The 9,541-nt window shown below is 43.2% G+C and overlaps 1 long non-coding RNA gene across 1 annotated transcript; it reads left to right on the top strand.

Moving 5' to 3' along the window:
- Window positions 1-1,187: 1,187 nt before the first annotated feature.
- On the top strand, window positions 1,188-2,132 carry LOC145555388 (uncharacterized). The gene is made up of 3 exons (XR_014091499.1): window positions 1,188-1,499; window positions 1,624-1,682; window positions 1,954-2,132. It is a non-coding gene; the product is annotated as an uncharacterized LOC145555388 (long non-coding RNA).
- The last annotated feature ends 7,409 nt before the right edge of the window (window positions 2,133-9,541 follow it).

The raw sequence follows: 9,541 nt of genomic DNA, 5'->3' as shown, positions 1-9,541 counted from the left end.
TGTATACAAAGTTGGTGAAGAATTGTGATGCCCCTATATATGTTAGATATTTTACCAAATTAGGGGGAGAATTGGAGTAAGTTGGCAAAAATTAATGAAACTGACGATCCTTATATATATATATAATGGTAATTTGAAATGTTTTCTAGCCAACTTTCATCCATATGTTATTAAGATCTGTTGCACATTGAGATAAAACTTGTCAATTGTATATACTTGATTCACTACACCTGAAGTGTAGATTGTATAATCGGTTCCAAAATAAAGATGTGAAATATGGCAAGATAGTGTAGTTGACACTTTTAATAGTGTAATAGTATATTAATACCAGGAGTATGAAATATCCTAAAAGTGGTATAGATATCTAAATTATTATAATAGATGGCCTATGATGTAAGAAAAATTATGATGGTACCAATGAAAAAAAATGTATTCAGATATCATTGTCAAAATAGCATGCAAAAACAAAAGGGTCCGTCTGAGTATTATCCAGGCGGACAAGCAATTACAACCTTACTAAGTATCAAACTTAGATAGTTAAACAAAGAATCCATCTGAGTATTACCCAGGCGGATAAGATAAAATAACAAAACAATTATGCAAATAAAGTCTGAATTCTCATTAATTGACTCACTGTTTACAAAAAATTTACATCTCTCAGAAGTAGTAATTTTTTAGGTTATCTACATTCCAAGTTCTAGGCAGGCGCCGGCCGTCTGGGGTTTCCAGACGGTAGGTGCCGTCCTTGACTTCTTCATAAATCCGGTAGGGGCCTTCCCAATTAGGGGTTAGCTTTCCAGCCTCATTGGCCCTACCGGTTGCCTCCATTTTTCATAACACAAAGTCGTCAACTATCAAAGGACGCTTGTGCACTTTCTTGTTGTAGGCTCTGGTCATTCTCAGACGGTATATCTCATGGCGCAGGGTAGCGTTTCCCCTGCGTTCCGGGAGGGAGTCCAATGCTAGCCGCATGACCTCCCAATTTGCCTCTTCATCATAAAGCATGAATCACAATACTACAAAATTGGTCAAAGAGACCGTAAAAAAGAGACCCTTTAATTAGATAACCGGTCTCTTTGTTTCAAGAGACCGAGTTTTACAAATCATGGGTCTCTCTTAGTTTTTAAATTTTTAATTTAAAAAAAGGAGACCCTTTATTAAAGGTAATAGGTCTCTCTCGATATTTTTTTTATGAAATTTTAAAAGAGAAAGACATGTGTTTAAGATAACCGGTCTCACCTTATTTTTCCCAAAAAAAAAAAAAATATTTGGAGAGACCTGTTACATCACTAAAATGGTCTCTCATACACTAGCTCTAATTAAACCCTAGAACTTCTCCTATCTTCAACCCGCCTCCATCTTCTTCCTCTTCTCTTAGCTCTCTCTCTCTCTTCTCTCTCTATTTAGTCCCTATCTTTTTCTTCAAATCTTCCTATCATGGGAAACTACGGTGTCAACGAACAGTTTCTCAATTCATGGGAAACTTCGTCGATCCAATGGTAAGCATGAACGAAAACCCTAGATCCCTAATAACTTTCGAAATTTGTCAAATCCAAGTAGGCTACCATTGCAATTCGTCAAATCTATTTTAATTTTTTGATTTTTTTGTGAAAATGTCGACAGGTGCAAATGGGTGCAGCTAGGAAGTAGTGAAAGAAATTATTGCCATTTTATGATATCTCGTATTTCTTCTAATTCCAATGTTTGTTTTTTTTTTAATTATTATTTTAATTATTGTTTTTTTGAATCTATGGTTTATCAATTTTCGGCATGATTTTATGAATAGTTTGTATGAGGTATGAATAAGAGGAAAATCAAAATTTTAAGATTTACAAACTATAATCTGTGAAAATTACTCGTCAATTTATCCCAATTTTTTTGTACTTTCTTTTCTTTATGAGTATTGATCTCTTACAATCTTAGTTGACCAGATCTGGGTTTGAATTTGAACAGAGTAAAATGCTTGCAATCTGGTGGAAATTAAAGCCCAATTGCATGAATTATACGAAAAGGAATGGAAACGTCTTTTTTTTTTTTAAAGCAAAAGGAAGGGAAACGTCTGATATTATGCAAAATATAAAATTAAAGGTGGTGGTTATTCAGTTACTTTTCTTCTGCCTTCATCTACTGTCAACTAGGGGTGTTCAAAAAAACCCGACCCGATTGTCCCGACCCGATTTCCCGATGACCCGGTAAATACCCAATGGGAAATTTGGGAGAAAAATCTATTTTTCCGAGACAGGTACCCGACCCGGGAAAATTGCATGTTATCCGGGTCGGGACATGGGCCGCATTTTTTAAATCCCGGGTACCCGAATTTCCCGAAAATAAATTAATATTAAAAAAAAAAACCTCTTCAAACTTAAGCCCAGCCCATTACTCCATTAGGGTTCTCAACTTCTCATTTCTCAAAACCCCCTCTGTCGCTCTCTCTCTTCTTTTCTCTCTCTTCCTCTTCTCCTCTCTTCCTCTTTCTTCTTCTTCCTCGGATTGAAGCTATTCCGATCCGCACTCGGATCTTCCTCTCTACTTCGTGGCTCGTGCCTCTCTTTCTTTCTCTCTCTACTTCACGGATCTTAGTATACTCAATTCTGGGTTATTAGAAGGTGGATTAATTTGGTTGTTTGGTTATCTATACTGAAGTTATTAATCAATTCTCACTTGTTTAACAATTGATTTTGTTGCGAGAGTTTTCCCTCTCTTCCTCTGCTTCAAAGGGTTTGTGTTGCTGATGATGGATTGATGGCGGCGGTCTTGACCGAGTTCCGGTGAGGAGAGTGGCTGTCGTCGACTCGTTGTCTTCGATTTTCCTTTGGTAGAAATGGGTGTTCGAAGAATTTTGATTTTCCTTTGCTAAGTTGTTCTCTTATTCTTGTAATTGAATTTTATTAAAAGATTATTAATTTACAAAGTATTTGTTTGATTGAGGTTATTTGATTCATTCTTAGATTTTTAACTGGTGATGTTTATGATTATATTATGCTTGTATGCCTGCTTTTTTTGGTAATTGAGTGTTTGAGCTTTTTGAGAATGAGGGAATGCCGATTAGAGAATGAGAGAATGGGAAAATCCGGGTACCCAATGTCCCGACCCGAATAATTCGGGTACCCGTACCCAAAACCCGGGTACCCGAGATATTCGGGTCGGGACATGGGACAAATTACCAACTACCCGAAACTCCGGGTACCCGGGTTTTCGGGTACCCGAAAACCCGGGTACCCGGATTTGAACACCCCTACTGTCAACTCATTGGTATACTAGATGAAATGTGAGGTAATTGTTTATTTTTAGTTCTTTTTACAATTTATTTAATGAAAATTATGTAATTTATAAGTTATTTTGATTATTTTGGAAAATGATTTTTTCTTAATCAGGTTTCAGGGATTTTGTAAGAACATTGAAGGTATTGGACAATTGAGAGTTCGAGATTTTGCAGTTGAAGAATTCGTTTCCATCTCTTCCACTTTGTATATAACTATATAATTTCAATATAATTTTGTAATGAATTTCAGGTTTGATAAATTAGTTTGTATCTAAATATGAAACATTTAATTATGCAATTTTGATTATTTTAATGTGAAGGTGTAACTTGCAATATTCCAGTAATTTCAACATAGTACTCCGTATCTATAAGAATAATTAAATGCTTAATTTTTTTTTATTTTTAATGAGACCAAAGAGACCGGTTGAGTTAAATAAATAGTCTTAGTTTTTGAAAAAAAAGAGACCACCTACCTTAAATAGGTGGTCTCAAATTTCTAAAAAAAGAGACTGCATATGTTAGATAGGCGGTCCCAATTTTCAAAAAAATGAGACCACTTATCTTAGATAGGCGGTCTCAGTTTTTTTATTGTAGAGACCACTTCTAATAAAGCAGTCTCTTAGCCAAAGAGACCGTTGAGCTAGAGACCGCCTCTAAAGCAATCTCTTTGGCCTTTTTCAACGGGTCTCTTTGGCCTTTTTTGTAGTAGTGTTGTAGAGTCGGCTCGTAATGTTCAATGGACAAGATGGCTTCAGCACCGTATACCATGAGGAATGGGGTTTCACCGGTTGCCCCTTTAGCAGTAGTTCGGATGGCCCATAGGACATGAATTAGTTCTTCTGCCCATAAGCCACCGGCTCTTTCGATTTTCTTTTTTATGCCGTCTGAGATGAGTTTGTTGAAGGCTTCAACTTGGCCGTTTGCTTGGGGTCGGTCGACTGATGCAAAACAATGTGAGATACCCTGATCTCCCAACCAAGTCTTGAGATGAGGGGTTTCAAACTGAGGGCCATTATCAAAAACCATAGACATAGGTACCCCAAACCGGGTGATGATGTTCTTCCAAATGAAAGAGACGATATCCTTTGTCTTGATATTCTTGACCGGCTCAGCTTCTACCTATTTGGTGAAATAATCCACAGCCACCAAAATGTAGCGCTTTCCGCCTGGAGCAGGCGTATACGGACCCAAGATATCCATGCCCCATTTAGCAAACGGGACTGGGCTGTGGATTGCCGTCAGGTCAGTAGCCGGGCGGTGAATAACTTTGCCAAACTTCTAGCATTTGTCACATCTCTTCACCAACTCTTTAGCGTCTTCTTCAAGAGTAGGCCAAAAGTAATGCCGCCTGGCTCTGACGGCTAGGGACCTGCCGCCTATATGAGAGGCGCAGTACCCAACATGCAATTCTTCGAGAACTTCTTTCCCTTTTTCTGGGGTAACACACTTCAATAGAGGTTTAAGGAAACTTGCCTTGAAGAGCTCTCCGTTTCTCAACTCGAAGTTTGCTGCTCGCTTCTTCATGACAGCTGCTTCCTATGGTGAATCAGGAAGTGTGCCGTTTGCTAAATATGCCCGGATGCCATCCATCCAGGTAGAGCTTCGGTCCAGAATTCCAATGGGCTCTTCATATATGCTTCTCTTTTCAAGAACTTCCCAAAAGACCAATCGAGGCGTATCACAGCAGGCGGATGAAGCTAATTTGGACAACGCATCCGCCTAACTGTTATCCGACCTGGGCACTTGATTCAGACGAAATTCCTCAAGTGCCCCAGCCTCTTCTTTGACTGCCTGAAAGTATTTGATCATAGCCGAATGAGTTGCCTCATATTTTCCCTCATACTGGCTAACGACCAACTATGAATCAGAGTAGGCGTCAATTTTAGTTACCCCTGTTGCCTTACACATGCGGATTCCGGCAAGCAGGGCTTCATACTCCGCCTCGTTATTTGAGGCTTGAAATTTAAACCGCAGTGCATATTCAAATCTGCCCCCCTTAGGGGACTCATATAAAATTCCTGCACCGCAGCCGTTCTTCGTTGAGCTCCCGTCTACATACACTTTCCAAGCCTGTTCAATGTTATCCGGTTGCACCGGTCGTGTCATTTCAACAATGAAGTCGGCAAACGCCTGACCTTTCACTGCCTTTCTAGGTTCAAAAGTGATTTCAAGACTTTGCATTTCAATAGCCCATTTCAACATTTTGCCGGATGATTCCAAGGTAGACATTGGCCGCTTAAGGGGCTGGTCGGTGTAAATTACCACTGGATGGGCAAAAAAATACAGTTTCAACTTCTTGAAAGCCATATACAAGGCAAGGCCAAAATTTTCTACCATGGGGTACCGGAGCTCAGCATTTTTTAAAACATAGCTAATGAAATAGACCGGGAGCTGAACGTCGTCTCTCTCAGCAAGAAAAACAGCACTGAGGGCATGATCCGAGACGGCTAGGTACATGTATAACATCTCTTTAGGCAGTGGACTAACAAGCCTTGGCAAAGATTGCAAGTGTTCTTTCAGCCGTTGAAAGACCGCCTCAGCATCATCCCCCCATTCAAATCTGGTCTTCTTCTTGATTGCTTGGAAGAAGTAAAGGCATTTGTCACCTAACCAGCTAAGGAACCTGCCCAAGGCCGCCAGGTAACCGGTTAATCTCTGTGCTTCCTTGACAGTGCGGGGTGACTTCATGTCAATTACCGCTTGTATCTTCTCGGGGGTTAGCCTCTATCCCCCTTTGATCAATTAGGAATCCGAGAAACTTCCCAGACTCACCACCAAAAACGCATTTCTTAGGATTTAACATAACCTTATGCCGCCTGAGTGTGGTGAAGGTTTCTCGGAGATTAGCAAGGTGATCCGCCTGCTGCTTGGATTTGACTATCATGTCATCAATGTACGCCTCCACATTCCTCCCAATTTGATTAATGATGACCGTATTAATCATCCGTTGGAATGTAGCCGGCGCATTTTTCAAGCCAAACGGCATCACAATGTAACAGAATAACCCCTGATCAGTGAAGAAGGCCGTCTTTTCCTGATCTTTCTTCCATAGGGGTATCTGATGGAAGCCGGAGTAGGCATCCATGAAACTCATCAAGGCATGCCCGGCTGTCGAATCGACCAGACTGTTGATCTTAGGAAGCGGATCACTGTCCTTGGGACATGCCTTGTTGAGGTCTGTGTAATGAACACATATACGCTAGGTACCATTCGACTTCTTTACAAGCACGACATTCGCCACCAAGTCGGGAAAATTACATGGCCGAATGAACCCAGCGTCTAACAGCTTTTTTACTTCGGTAGCTACCGCCTGACTTCTTTCCTCGCTGTGATTTCTTTTCTTTTGTCGGATGGGCTTCTATTTAGGATCCACGGCGAGTTTGTGGACAGCAAGATCCGGGGTGACGCCTGGCATCTCTTCCACTTCAAAGGCAAAAATGTCTTTGAATTCTTTCAGCAGAAGGTGCAAGTCTGCACCCAACTTAGCATAGCAACCGTCCCAACCTTTACAGTACGCTCTGGACGGCTGTCGTCCAGAGGTATATCAACATGTTCTCCAACCGGTTGGGGACGGAGCTTATCTGACCGTTCACCGGTCAGTGATTGCTATTTTTCCTCTTTCTTCACCTCCACCAGCAGGGGTGCCTTTCTTTTCTTTCCAGCTGCTGGTGGGGCTGGGGCTGGGTCGGAAGCCTTGACATTGTCAAGGTCTATTGGTTCCTGGTCGTCTGGGGCCACAGTATCTTTGACGGATGAGAGATAGCACTCCCGAAGCCATCTTCTGATCCCCATTCAAGGAACCAACAGAGCCGTCATCCCTCTTATACTTGATGAGCATGAGGGAAGGGATGATTACAGCCTTGGCTTCGTTGAGGGTTGGCCGGCCCAGAATAATGTTGTAGGCGGTCAGCTCCTCAACGACCAAGAACTAGACGACCAGGTGTCGCCCTTTTCCTTTCACACCTGTCGGATTGGTAAATCAACCCTTCCGACTGGGTAAACCATTCCACCCCCAAAGCCAACCAAGGGGTGGGTAACCGGATGCATGGTGCTGACATTGTATTTCTTCTTTTGTAGGCACCGGAGGCTGATGATGTCTGATGAGCTGCCGGTGTCAATAAGGATCCGTCCAACTAGCTGGTTGGCAACCTTACATTCAATGACAACCGGGTCATCATGCGGACGGCGGACGCTGCCCCTGTCCTTCTCAGTGATCCAGACGTCTGGGAAGGAGGAGCTAGCAGACGCCTGCTCATCATCATCTTTGTCCATCTTTCGAAGATGGCTCTTTATGCCCCGGATGGTTGGGCCACCGCATGAGAACCCGCCTGCTATTGTGTAGACCGACTCCTTGTCAGTGTTCGAACTAGTAGCAGGCTGGGGTGTCTTAGAAGACTGCCCCGGATTCTTCTTATTAGTCCCTTTGGACTTAGAAATGTAGGACTTTAACATCCCTTTGTCAGCCAGACGGTCCAACGCCCGTTGAAGGCTGAAGCAGTCATTGGTGTCATGGCCAACTTCCTCATGGTATTGGCATAATTTGTTTTTGTTCCTTGATTGAATTGAACTTTTCATTGGATTCGGCTTCTCTAGGGACAGCCGTCCTTTAATTTCCATGATGATGGAGTTGCAGTCCTTGTTAAACTTGTACTTAGGAACGTACAATTTAAACTCCTTCTTCTTCTTCTAGGACGGCTGGTCAGAGTCACTAACCGCCTAGATTTCTTTTCTTTTCTTTCTCTCTTCTTTCTTTTTGGCCGGCTGAGCAGGCCGGCTGTCTTTCTGCTTGTCGGACTTCTTGGAGTCCGACTAGTTACCAGGAGAGCAAAGGTCGGTTGCTTGAATGTAGCTTTCCGCCTCCCTCAGGGCCGCCTGTAAAGTGAAAGCCCCTTTTCTGACTAGGTCGAACTTAAAAGTCGACCCGTATCTCAGACCCTTGAAAAATTCTGTAAAAGCTACCTCATTAGACAGTCCTTGGATCTGAATTCTAATCAGATTGAACCGCCTGACATAGGAGCGCAGCCCTTCTCTCTCCCCATGCTTAATGGTGCTCAAGTCAAGACTTGTTTTCTTAGCAGGGATGTTCATTGAGAAGTTGGAAGCAAACAGGAAGGCAAGCTTCTTGAAACTATCGATGGACCCGGCTGGCAGGTTGTCAAACCATTGTTGGGCAATGCCCTTCAATGTAGCCGGGAAGCATCGACACCAAGTGGCATCATCCGACCCTTGTAAGTACATGAGGTTGGTGTATGCCATGAGCTGATCTTCCGGGTTGGTGGTACCGTCATAGGTACCTACCAACACATTTTTAACCTTGGCCGGCTGTGCCGCCTCGGTTATCTCCCGGGTGAACGCAGAAGAATGTTCACCCAAGCGAAGCAGACGAAGCTGCTAGTCCAGTAGCTGGACTGTGTTGTATGCCGCCTAACCTCCAAAGAAGGCCGGGTGCATGAAATGAGGAGGATACTGACCGTAGACCTGAGAAGGTACCTACGGTACAGCCCCAATCATCAGAGGGCCAGAATGGACGGTATTACTGCCTGTGTGGCTCTCATGCAGGGAAAGTGCATTCCTTGCAGAGGTGTTGTTGAAGCTGTCTGGAAAGTTCGACGTAGAAGCCGACTCAGACAACTGCTGATTCCTCTTGCGGGTGATGATCTCCCGGGCATCAAGAGTTGATTTTTTGCTTCCCACAGGCTGTTGAGTCCGGCGGGTGTTGTTGGTATTCCTCTTAGGAAGAAGAATTTTGAACCAATCAATGGTCCCGGCTGCCTTCTCCTTTGGATGAGGAGTTAGCTGCCGATCTCTGACTGACTTCCCCTTTTCCAGAGGAGTCTTCTTGGCCGACTGACCCCTACTTGGGCCAGCCCGTCTCTTAGTGATCAGATCCTTGATTTCACCTTTGAAACTTGTCATGAACCTCATGAGTTCGTCCCGGGTGAAAGGAGTTGATCCAGCTGCCGTGTGGGTTTCCCCTTCCGGCTGCCCAAGAGGTCGATTTGTACCCGCCTAGAAGGCACCCCGCTCTAGAGTGTCTCTGTGCCGGATGCGCTTGGTTATTAGAGAGCCATCATCGGCTGTATAGGTTTCAACCTGAGGATCTTCATCCTCCTGGTCTATAAAAACTTCCGAGTCATCGCCCAGATGCTTAGGGGGTGGTACAGACTCTTGAACCATCTTCGAGGTACTCACTCCACAGATGGCGTGACAGGGTAAAGTCGTATCCCCTAATCAAAAGTAAATACCTAAATCCTCTAACTAAAGTAGATAGGGAAGTAG

The sequence above is a fragment of the Chenopodium album genome, chromosome 1, assembly GCF_948465745.1.
Source record: "Chenopodium album chromosome 1, dcCheAlbu1.1, whole genome shotgun sequence".
Classification (NCBI taxonomy): domain Eukaryota; kingdom Viridiplantae; phylum Streptophyta; class Magnoliopsida; order Caryophyllales; family Amaranthaceae; genus Chenopodium; species Chenopodium album.
Note: the sequence above shows the minus strand (reverse complement) of the source record. Positions and strands in the feature narration are given on the sequence as shown.